This window comes from Peromyscus maniculatus, chromosome X, assembly GCF_049852395.1.
Source record: "Peromyscus maniculatus bairdii isolate BWxNUB_F1_BW_parent chromosome X, HU_Pman_BW_mat_3.1, whole genome shotgun sequence".
Lineage (NCBI taxonomy): Eukaryota > Metazoa > Chordata > Mammalia > Rodentia > Cricetidae > Peromyscus > Peromyscus maniculatus.
The window spans coordinates 42,484,768-42,494,941 of record NC_134875.1 but is presented as its reverse complement, the minus strand read 5'-3'; the positions used below and the strand labels follow the sequence as shown (position 1 = coordinate 42,494,941).

The 10,174-nt window shown below is 41.1% G+C and overlaps 1 pseudogene; it reads left to right on the top strand.

The window, feature by feature from the left end:
• Positions 1-2,328: 2,328 nt before the first annotated feature.
• Positions 2,329-3,408, top strand: LOC143270877 (periphilin-1-like; annotated as a pseudogene).
• The last annotated feature ends 6,766 nt before the right edge of the window (positions 3,409-10,174 follow it).

Sequence of the window (10,174 nt, the reverse complement as noted above, 5' to 3'; positions counted from 1 at the left end):
CAGATTCTTTCTATGTGTTTGATCATATTTATCCCTGTCAACTATTTCTCAACTCATTCCCCCACATTCCTACCCACTTAATTTTGTGTCTTCTTAAAACAACAACAACAAAATGTTTCTTTAATACCAAAGTGTAGTGCCAGATATCCTTGGGTGTTTGTTCTTCAGCTGGAGCAATGTCAACTTCCCAGACCTACACTTTTAAAAGGAAATTGCCCTTCCTTTCCCAGCAGATAACACTTGTCAATAGGTACTAGACATAGACCGGGATTGTGTGCCCACCTCCCACTTCCATGCTGGGATTTGGTCTGCCTTGGGCTTGCACAGAATTGTTTTCTTTTTCATGGTGTTGCATTTTGAGTGAGTTCATATGTGCTACTGCCCTACTGTGTCCAGAAGTTCCTTGTATTCCTCCACCACCTCAGATTTTTATACTCTTTCTTTGTCCTCTTCTTCAATGATCGTTGAAGCCTGTGAGGGGAGGATGAGGTTCCCTTTAAGGCTGAGCATTCTTCTGTCTCTTATTCTCTGCACCTTGGCCAGTTGTTGGCCACTATGTTAACCACCATTTACTCCATTTCAGAGCTCCTTAGATGAGGAATAAGAGATACATTGATCTACGGCTGTAATGATAAGTCAGTTTAATACTATGTGCATTTACAGTATAACATAACAGTAATAAGTTCTCCCCTAGGGCCTATGACTGCTAGCTGTATGTTCTTGGTCTGATAATGGTGCTAGTATGGGTTTCCTCTTGTGGAAAGGAACTTAAATCCAATCAAAAAGTGGTTGGTTACACCAATACTATTTGAGATACTAATACACCAATGGCCAAGTGTTATGATGATCATTGTTGTAGCTCAAAGGTTTCATAGATAGGTGTGACTGGTGATGACTTTTCTCCTTTGGTAGCCTGCTTAGCATCTTACAGCACATGAAAAGAAGCCAGTAGGAATTAAACATTTAGATCATTACCAACTTGATTCTGCCATGTTCTATGACTCAAGTATGGGTAACTTCAACATTAGGGTTAATGAAAATAAAAGACCAAATGTTATGACATTTTGATTTTCCTGTTATATAAATTAATTTTAAAAAATTTTACATTTGTTCAATATGTTAAATAAATATATTATAAGCTTGTAGTTTAAGGTACTTTATTTTTTCACTAGTGAAATTTATTAGAATATTATGATTTTTTGCTATGGTGTAAATAAATTTTGATTCATTTTAAATTTGTTCACTGCTAAATAAATATTTTATGTGCTTCAATTTTTTGCCTTATATGTTTTAAATGTTTATCTACATTTTATTTAATTTTTAAAGTTTTAGAAATGAAAAAAAATCACATCATTTCCTTCTCTATTTCTTTCCCTTCCATATCCTCTCCTCCTGGATGCCTCTCAAATTTATGTTATCTTTTCCTTGATCATCACATGCACACACACAAACACAAACACACACACACACACACACACACAAACACACACACGCACAAATATATAAATACAATGTTTCCAGTCTATTTCGTGTTGCTTGTATATGTATTTGATTTCAGAGCTGACCACTTGATATTGATAACCAGTTAAAAGGATGATCCCTGGGGAAGACTAATTCTTTAGCAGTCTGTAGTTCTTTGTTTAGAGTTGGAACCCTATGAGATTTCCCCCTTCAAGTTAGCATATTTATTTGATTGTCCTTATTCAGGTCTTGTTTAGGCAGTCATATTGTTGAAATATCATGGGTGAAGCTTCCCTTTCATTTCTGGTTCCTACAATCTTTCCTCTTCCTCTTAATGATGCTCCCTTTCCTCTTAATGATGCTCCCTGAGCCTTAGGCACAGGAGTTTTGTGTGTGTATCTTGGGGCTAGAAACCCCACAATCACTTGTTCTCTGACGTTGAGTGGTTGTGGTTTTCTGCAATGGTCTCTCTCTGTTGCAAAGAGAAGCTTTTTTTGGTGAGGGGTGAGAGCTACACTTTTTTGTAGGAAGTGGAATTCACTTAGGAATTGTAATGATTTAGTCAAGTTGTGGTACTTCATTCTCCTGTATGACACATGCCCTCACTAGCCCCAGCTAATTTCCTAGCTTACAAGTACCTGGCATGATTTCCGTGCTGTTGAGTAGGCCTAAGTTTAATTAGAGAGCTGTTGGTGCGGTTTCTGCAGCATCAGTGGAATGTACCTATTGGGGAGTTCTGATGACGAATTTTTAGACAATAACAGATTCTTGAGCTAAGCCATGAGTGTGGTTGGAAATTGAAAGTGAACCGGAAGGGAAGCAGGCATTTCTGTTCGCGGAAGTCCAGTGGCTTCCAAAACAGATGAAATGTGGTCTGAGGGATGGTGTGACTACCAGCGACTTCCAGGAAAACAAGCTCAGGGATGGTATGACTTCAAGCGACTTCCAGGAAAACAAGTGCCTTCTTGGAACCATCCCAGTGATGGCAACCATAGATTAATTAATGTTGTGCCAAAGAGACTGCCTGTGGGAGACAAGAGATCTTCTCTGCTAGCCAAACCCAAGGAAGGAGGCTACAGTAGATACTACTGTCATGTTGATTACCAAGAATGGGGCAAGGGCCGCTGTTTTACTCAGGATCCAAGAAGAGCCCCACCCTACAAAAGAGGCCATTATGGCTACCGATGGTCAAGAGATGAGTATTCCACAAGAAAACAGCCTCAATACAGGGCCATGAGAAACGGCTTTAGAAGAAAACGTTTCTATTCTTCCCATTATTCAAGACAACGCTCTCCCCATAAACGGGGCCCTCCTTTTTTGAGAGAATCACGTGTGGGCGGGAAGGACTCCCTACATAGCAGATTTGGATCCAGTCTCAGCAGTAGAAGCAGGATGCGCTCCTTCCACCAGTCTCGACAAAGATGTAAAGAGAGAGCCATCCAGTTTTTGAAAACATCAAGAGATACTGTGCCCTCAAGTTCTTCATCCAAGGTGTTAAAAAGCCCCAGCCGGCTGACTGAGAAGGAACAGGCTGATGCTGCAAGCAAGAGGGCTAATGAAAATCCCAAGCAGTCAGAAGAAAATAACTTGGCTGAAATTTCCGAGTTTGAGATGTGATCCAAGGAACCATTATGTATCAACCAGACAGAAGAACCCGAGTCAAACACAACAGCTGGCCCAGAATTGTGTGAAGACAGCCAGCTTAGCATTCGCTCAAAAGCGATTGCATCAAAAATCATTGAGATTAAGAAGGTTTACCGACAAGTCTGTGAAACTTTCGGGATGGTGGTGGAAAGGCTGGTTGAAAAGGATCGTTCGTTAGAAAAATCTATACAGTTTGCAATGAAGCAGAGTTTGCATGAAATAGGTGAGCAACATGTTGAAGAACTCAAGCATTTCATTATGGAGTATGACAATTCTACTCCAGATTTTGGAGACCCTTTTTAGGAGAATTAGGGCTCGGTTCAAAAAATTGTGTAAAAGCTTCTAGATTTCTTACCTTTGGATTGTTTGCTCACCCTTGATGCATGGGGGTGAAGCTTGGTCCTGCCTCAACTGAATGGAAGTACTAACCGTTTTGGAGGAGGGGATAGGGGGAGTCTTGAGGGGAAGGAGAGAGGAGATGGAGGAGGGATGTGAGGGTGATCTGTGGTTGGTATGTCAAATGAATTAAAAAATTAAAAAATAAAGCCAATTCATGTACACGGCATAAGTTCTGATCCAATTGCCAGGGAAGAGGATGAGGGGAGCTTGTGGGGAAGCAGGAGAAGGGGAGGGAGGGTGAACAGTGATTGATATGTAAAATGAAAAACACAAATAAAAATTTAAATAATAAAAGAAACGTGGCAGAATACAGCAAGGCCAGCTGAGCTCCCCTCACCTTGTAAGTGAGTCAGCGAATAAGTGAAGAGACAATTAGGATATCCCACTCACTTCTTGATCCTTCCCAGCATAGCACTGAGCCACAATACAATTTGTAACAATAGGTACATTAAAAATCACGGTTTTAATTACTGCCCAATTTCATTATCTTCTTTTTTGAGTCAGGGTTTTACCATCTAGACCTAGCTAGACTGAAAACCATGTGTAGTCTGGCCTCAAACTCACAGAGATCCCCCTGCCTCTGCTTCCTTCATTCTGAGATTAAAAATATGTGCCAGCATCTTCAGTATTCTGTTGGTTATAGCCAAGATGTAAGTGCTGCTGTTGCATACACTTTTTCCTTTGGTCCTCCAGCTTACAATTAAAAAATGACATGGGGACATATTAATTATAGGCTCAGCCTATCACTTATGCTTGTCCCACTATCTCTTGTAACTTAAATTAACCCATTTATATCAATCAATGTTGTGCCTCATGGCTTTTTACCTCTCTTCCATCTTGCACCTCCTGTTTCCTCTCCAAGTCCCCTGGTGTCTGTTATACGCCTAGATTCATCTCTCTGCTCTCTTTCTTCCTGGAAGTCCTGTCTAACCTCTTTCTGCCTAGCTATTGGCCATTTGGCTCTTTATTAAAGCAATCAGAAGGTGCCTTGGCAAAGACACATCTTTACAGTGTACAAAGTAATTATTCCACAATACATGCTTAGCAGTATATTGCTAAGTTTTTCATTGTGGTACTTTGGTGTCACAGCTGGGTAGGTGTATTTGTTGTTTGCTTCCCTTGGCTGCTTGCACAGCACCCAGGACTATGAAAACTAGTCCTCAGGGTGAAAACTTTCAGATCAGATCAAGCTTGGATCATTTCAGTCCTGTGTCTGAAGTATATGGTATTTTCAGTAACAGAGACTTACCTCCAACTTCTGTGACACAGCCAAGGGCAATGTCCATATCCCATATTGTAGCAGGAATCTTAAAAGTTCTTATTAATAAAAACAAACCCGGGACTAGGTATTAGGGTGAATGCTGAAAGATCAGAGAAACAGAAGCCACAGTCACCTCAGCTTGCCAATTCTCAGCTGATCCTGTTTCCTCAAACTGGAAGTCGCTGAGTCCTCATCCGAATGGATCTCAGCTGAACTGCACAGCTCAAAATCCTAAAACCTTAACCAGCTCTAGTTCCTGGTTTTTATGCCTTATATACTTAGCAGCTTTCTGCCATTACTTCCTGGGATTAAGGTGTGAGTCACCATGCCTGGCTGTTTCCAGTGTGGCCTTGAACTCACAGAGATCCAGATGGATTTCTACCTCTGGAATGCAAGGATTAAAGGCATGTGTGCCATTGTTTTCTGGCCTCTATATCTAGTGGCTTTTCTGCTTTCTGACTCCAGATAAGTTTATTAGTGTACACAATATTTTAGGGAACACAATACCACCACATTTCCCCCTTTTTTGTATAAAATTAAAAAACCTTATAACTAATACAAGAAAAACTATATCCAATAAGTTTTTACAATATATACAGTCAAGAATTACATTAACGATGTCTAGTCCATTAACATTTGACAGATTCAAATGAAAAACTCCATTAATATATAACAATGTCCAGTCCATTAACATTTGACAAATTCAGACAAAAAAAAATTCATTACTTATCCTATTTAAAACAAGTAGATTCTTTTTAAAAGTAGATTCAGTAACTGACCTTTATACCTGATCATTTCCATATTCTATCTTTTTTCTTTTCATAATAGATTCAATAATCTACTTTTGTCATTTTTATATCTTCTCTTTTTCTTTTTAGAGTAGATTCAATGATCTACCCATTTATCCTATTATTTATTTTTTTCTTCAGCGTACATTAAATGATCTACCGCATATCTATATTCTCTTTTTTTTTTAAACAAAAACTCTGAATCTAATCTCCTTATTCAGCTTTTTTCCTGACCATTAACAATTAACAACTTGTAAAGAACCATCATAAGCAATGACAATATCCATAACTCATTAAACAACCAAAAACCTCCCATCCCACCTCTTGGGAATGTGGGCATCATTTTCTTAAAATTACTTCCTGCTTTCTGGAAGGTGAAGACATCTTTAGGGAATCCTGAAAAGAAATTTTGTGGTTAATTGTCAAGTCCTGTATCATTTGTCCAGTTACTGCATAATGAGAAAGTGCAGGGCTTGTTTCAAGTCCTTGTTCAAGTAGTCTGTCAGGCTGGATCATCTCAGCTAGCCATCTCAAAATTGTCCTGAGCAGTTTGTAGTCCAAAGTCGATCTTTCTGTGGTGTTAAACAGCTTAATGGCTTTACCATAGTCCATATGGAATCATTGTTGTGGGGTGCCATCATTGTTTTGAAGATTTCAAAGTTGCTTTTAGGTATGGTAATGGTTCTGTACAGAATTTGTGTGTGTGTGTTCCGTCTCTGTGGTTTGGAGTAATCACAGTCTGATAAATGTCTGTCTCTCGGAACCATGAATGTTCTACCCTAGAAGACAATATCTTCACAGCCATTTCTCCCCACCATTTGACTTGCCAAATTTTTCCAAACTGACCTTTGCTGATGCTTTCTTGTAACACAACGGTCCCGAAAATTCTTCTCTGAACAAGCAGCAGTAAACCTTTCATCCCAGGTAGCAGCCATCACTGCAGTCACCAACACGATGAGAAGCAGCCAGCAACTCAGAGCAGCAGATGCTGCCTCCATGGTCCCACTGCCACTGTTTGTGGCTGTGCCCCGGCCAAAGCTTCTCCTTAGCAAGCCTCCTAGGCCCGCCTCAAACTCCAGATCCTCCTGTCTCTGCCTCCATTAGCAAATACTATGGGAATGTACAACCACAACTAAGACATAGAAATATAAGAGTGAAACATTTGATAAATCTCCTTTAGGGGTGACAAGGTTTTTTTTTTCTTTTATTTATTTTTTATTGTTTCTGGAATTCACTAGTTAGGAATCTGAACAGAAAGAGTGAAGGTCAGTGAGAGATTCTGCCTCAAAAATTAAAATAAGTTGAAAATCTGGTAAATAGAAAAAGTACATTAAGCAGAAGAACAGCCAGGTATGCTGGCATTTGCAGGTGGGGTATAGCCCAATCATTGAGAAACAGATTGAATCATCAGCAGGAATGAACCTACTTTGTCTTTACTATAAGATGGCTTTCAAGCCTAAGATGGAGGCAGCCTGGTTCATCAGCTGGGGAGATGGTTCAGCACTTAATAGCCCTTGCCACTCTTGCAGAGAAGCAGCATTCCCTTACCTGCACACAAATGGCAGGCAGCTCCTAAGGGCCTAAACCTCCAGTCCAGGTGATAGGATACCCTCTTCTGGCCTCTCTGTGAACTGCATGCCTCTGTTACAATTAGGTGCCTGTAGGGGAAACATTCAAACTCATGAAATAAAACAGATAGTTTTAAACATACAGAAAACTTAAAAAATGATTAGCACATATATGTTTATATGATGATTGTTTTACCTGAGTGTATATTAGAGCACGGTGTATGTGCCTGATACCCACAGTGACCAGAAGATCTTGTCAGATCCCCAGTGACTAGAGTTACAGACAGCTGTGAGTCACAATGTGGATGCTGGAAATAGAACCTCAACCCTTTGGATGAGCAGCCAGAGCTCTTAACCACGAAGCCATCTTCCCAGAGTGCCCCCATCCACCACATTACTATTGTTTTTATTTATTTATGTATTTATTTTTGTTTATTTAGACAGAGTTTCTCTGTGTAGTCCTGGCTGTCCTGGACTCACGCTGCAGACCAGGCTGACCTAGAACACAGAGATCTGGATGCCTTTGCCTCCTGAGTGCCGGGATTAACGGCATGCAGCACCACTGCCCAGCCACACATTATTTTAAATTAAGTATTTACACAAGCTTTTGTGTGTGCCAGGCTATCCTCTAACTCACTGGAGGTCATTTGAAACCTCTGATCCTCCATGACTCTATCCTTTAAGTGCTGGATTTATAAGCTTGTGCCACCATGCTTTGTTTACTTGGGTCTGGGAATCTAAAACCAAGGCTCTGTGCTCCTGCACTGTACCAAATGCACTACATTCTCAGCCCTAAGCATTCTCCATACATACCCTGCTTCTGTGTATGAGTGTTTTGCCTGCATATGACTGTGTACCTGGTACTTACAGAGGCCAAATAGGGTGTCAGAGCCCCTGGGACAGGAGTTACAAATGGTTGTGAACCACCTTGTGATTGCTGGGAATTGAACCTTGGTCCTCTGGAAGAGCAGTCCTTACTCTTAATTGCTGAGCCATCTTTCTAGCTCTCCTAAGCATTCTTTTCTAGCAAGGAGAGAGCAAAGGATTTCTGCCACTGGAGAGCCACACAAAGCCATTTAGGTCTATGCCTGTCCAGGCAATCGACAGGGTAAAAGGCTTTAGACTTGTGAATGGCCATTACTCCCTAAGAAAAAAGAGAAGAAAAACGAAGCAAATCAGGAAGGGCTTCTGCAGACCAGTGAAGACCTCTTATCCAAGCCAAGGGGTGTCTGGGGAAATTTCACTTGAGAGGTGATAAGAATTCCAACCAGGCCCCCACGGTCCTGCATGCCTGGCAGGACACTCAGGCATTTCCACCTAGTCATTTCCGGGTCATATGTACTGCATGACCCATGACCCTGTGGTTGTGGAAGCACGTGGCACAGCCACGTGATCTTTGAGCATGCGTGGAATAGCCACATGAACCTGTGTGCACAGATGGGACTTGGCCTTTAAAAGACAGGCCCCATGTTCTCTGCCCCCTTCACACACGAGTCCTTTCAGCAGGCATGATCACATCTATCCTTTTCTCCTCATATTAATAAAACTCTTATTGGTGGATTCTGTCCTGTTCCCTGACTTTTCCTCACTCGGTAAGAGGGCACTAAAAACCATCAGGAGGAGTCACAAGCTCCTTCCCTTCCCACTTCCTAAGAGATGTAATGGCAGCCTGAGTGTTTGCCCCTCCTCCAAGCATCCCTCTCCAGGAGAAGATGGCAATGGGGACATTGGGAGATTACTCGCTGACCTTGAAAGCAAAGAAAGATACCTCCTCGTCCAAGAAAAAGAACCTCATGGGCTCCAATGTTCTTCTTCCCCTCCTCTCTGATTTATCCTCTGAGGCCAAGGCAATATGGCACCATCACTGAAGTGGCTTTGCAATCTGGCAAAGGTACAGTGCCCCTTCCTACAAAGGCAGCTGAACAGGTAGTGGACTGATAGCTTTGAGTGTGCAGTGGAACATTAGATGAAACAGTTATTCTTGGAGGAGTAACTAGGCTGACAGAGTCTGACCTCTCAATAGTAGACTGGCATTTAATAAAGGAGGTGAAGCCACCCTTAAACTAAGAAGAATGGGAAGCTGAATTATTGGTGAAATTAAGCCTTTGGAATTTGCCCCAAGTTGGGCGCCAGATATTGGTGAAATTATTATGGCCACTCCACGTAGTTAAAAGAAAGATTTATTTAGTGGGTAATTTCCCAAAAAGGGAAAGGTAGATCGTGGGGTCTGGGGAAGGTGTATGGAAGTCCAGCAGTGTTCTCTGGAGCTCTGCTCGGTCAACCTCCATTGTCTAGGGTCCAGGAACAGAGAGAGCAAGCTGGCCCATTCAGAACTCGGGTATCTCTTCGCCTCCCTTGGCCCCGCCTTGTGAGAATGACAGTTGCCGAAGCCTCAATAGGGGTTGGAATTTCCAGATCAAAGCTGGAATGGCTACCCACTACACTGAATTCCAAAAATACCAGCCATTTCCAGAATTTAAAATCCTGAATCATGACATGACACTGGCAGCATCCAAGTTTATCTGGTACATGAAATACTCTCACTGAATGTGTGGTTGAGCTGTAGGCCTTGCATACATCCTGCTTCACAAATGAGTCTGTCAGATCTGCTAAGTCTATAGGTCAAAGATGATGCCCCAACATTCCAGAGAAACTCTGGTGACTGTCCAGGAAGCTGGCTGTTTCTGTCAACTCACATTCTTTGGAAGTCACTGGTTTGTACTTTCTGATTTGCTAGGTAATATTATTTCCTTCTCTGGTGTCTGAGGGAGTTGAAGATTAGATAGTTGTAGTTACAGTTTTCTTTTTAAGAAATTCAGAAAAGCAACTCACTAAGAGGTGTTAAGTGTGTAAGATTGAAAGGCATCATAAGATAGTTTTCTGTTGGTAATATAGGTTAGGAGAGAAAGTGAATTAGGTAAAACATTTTGGACTCACCATAATAGGATAGATAATGGAATATTTTCTCTAAATTTGTCAAATTCAAATAGAGTAGACATTGTTGATAAAAATTTTGCATATATATTGTATATTGTTAATGTACTTATAGTATA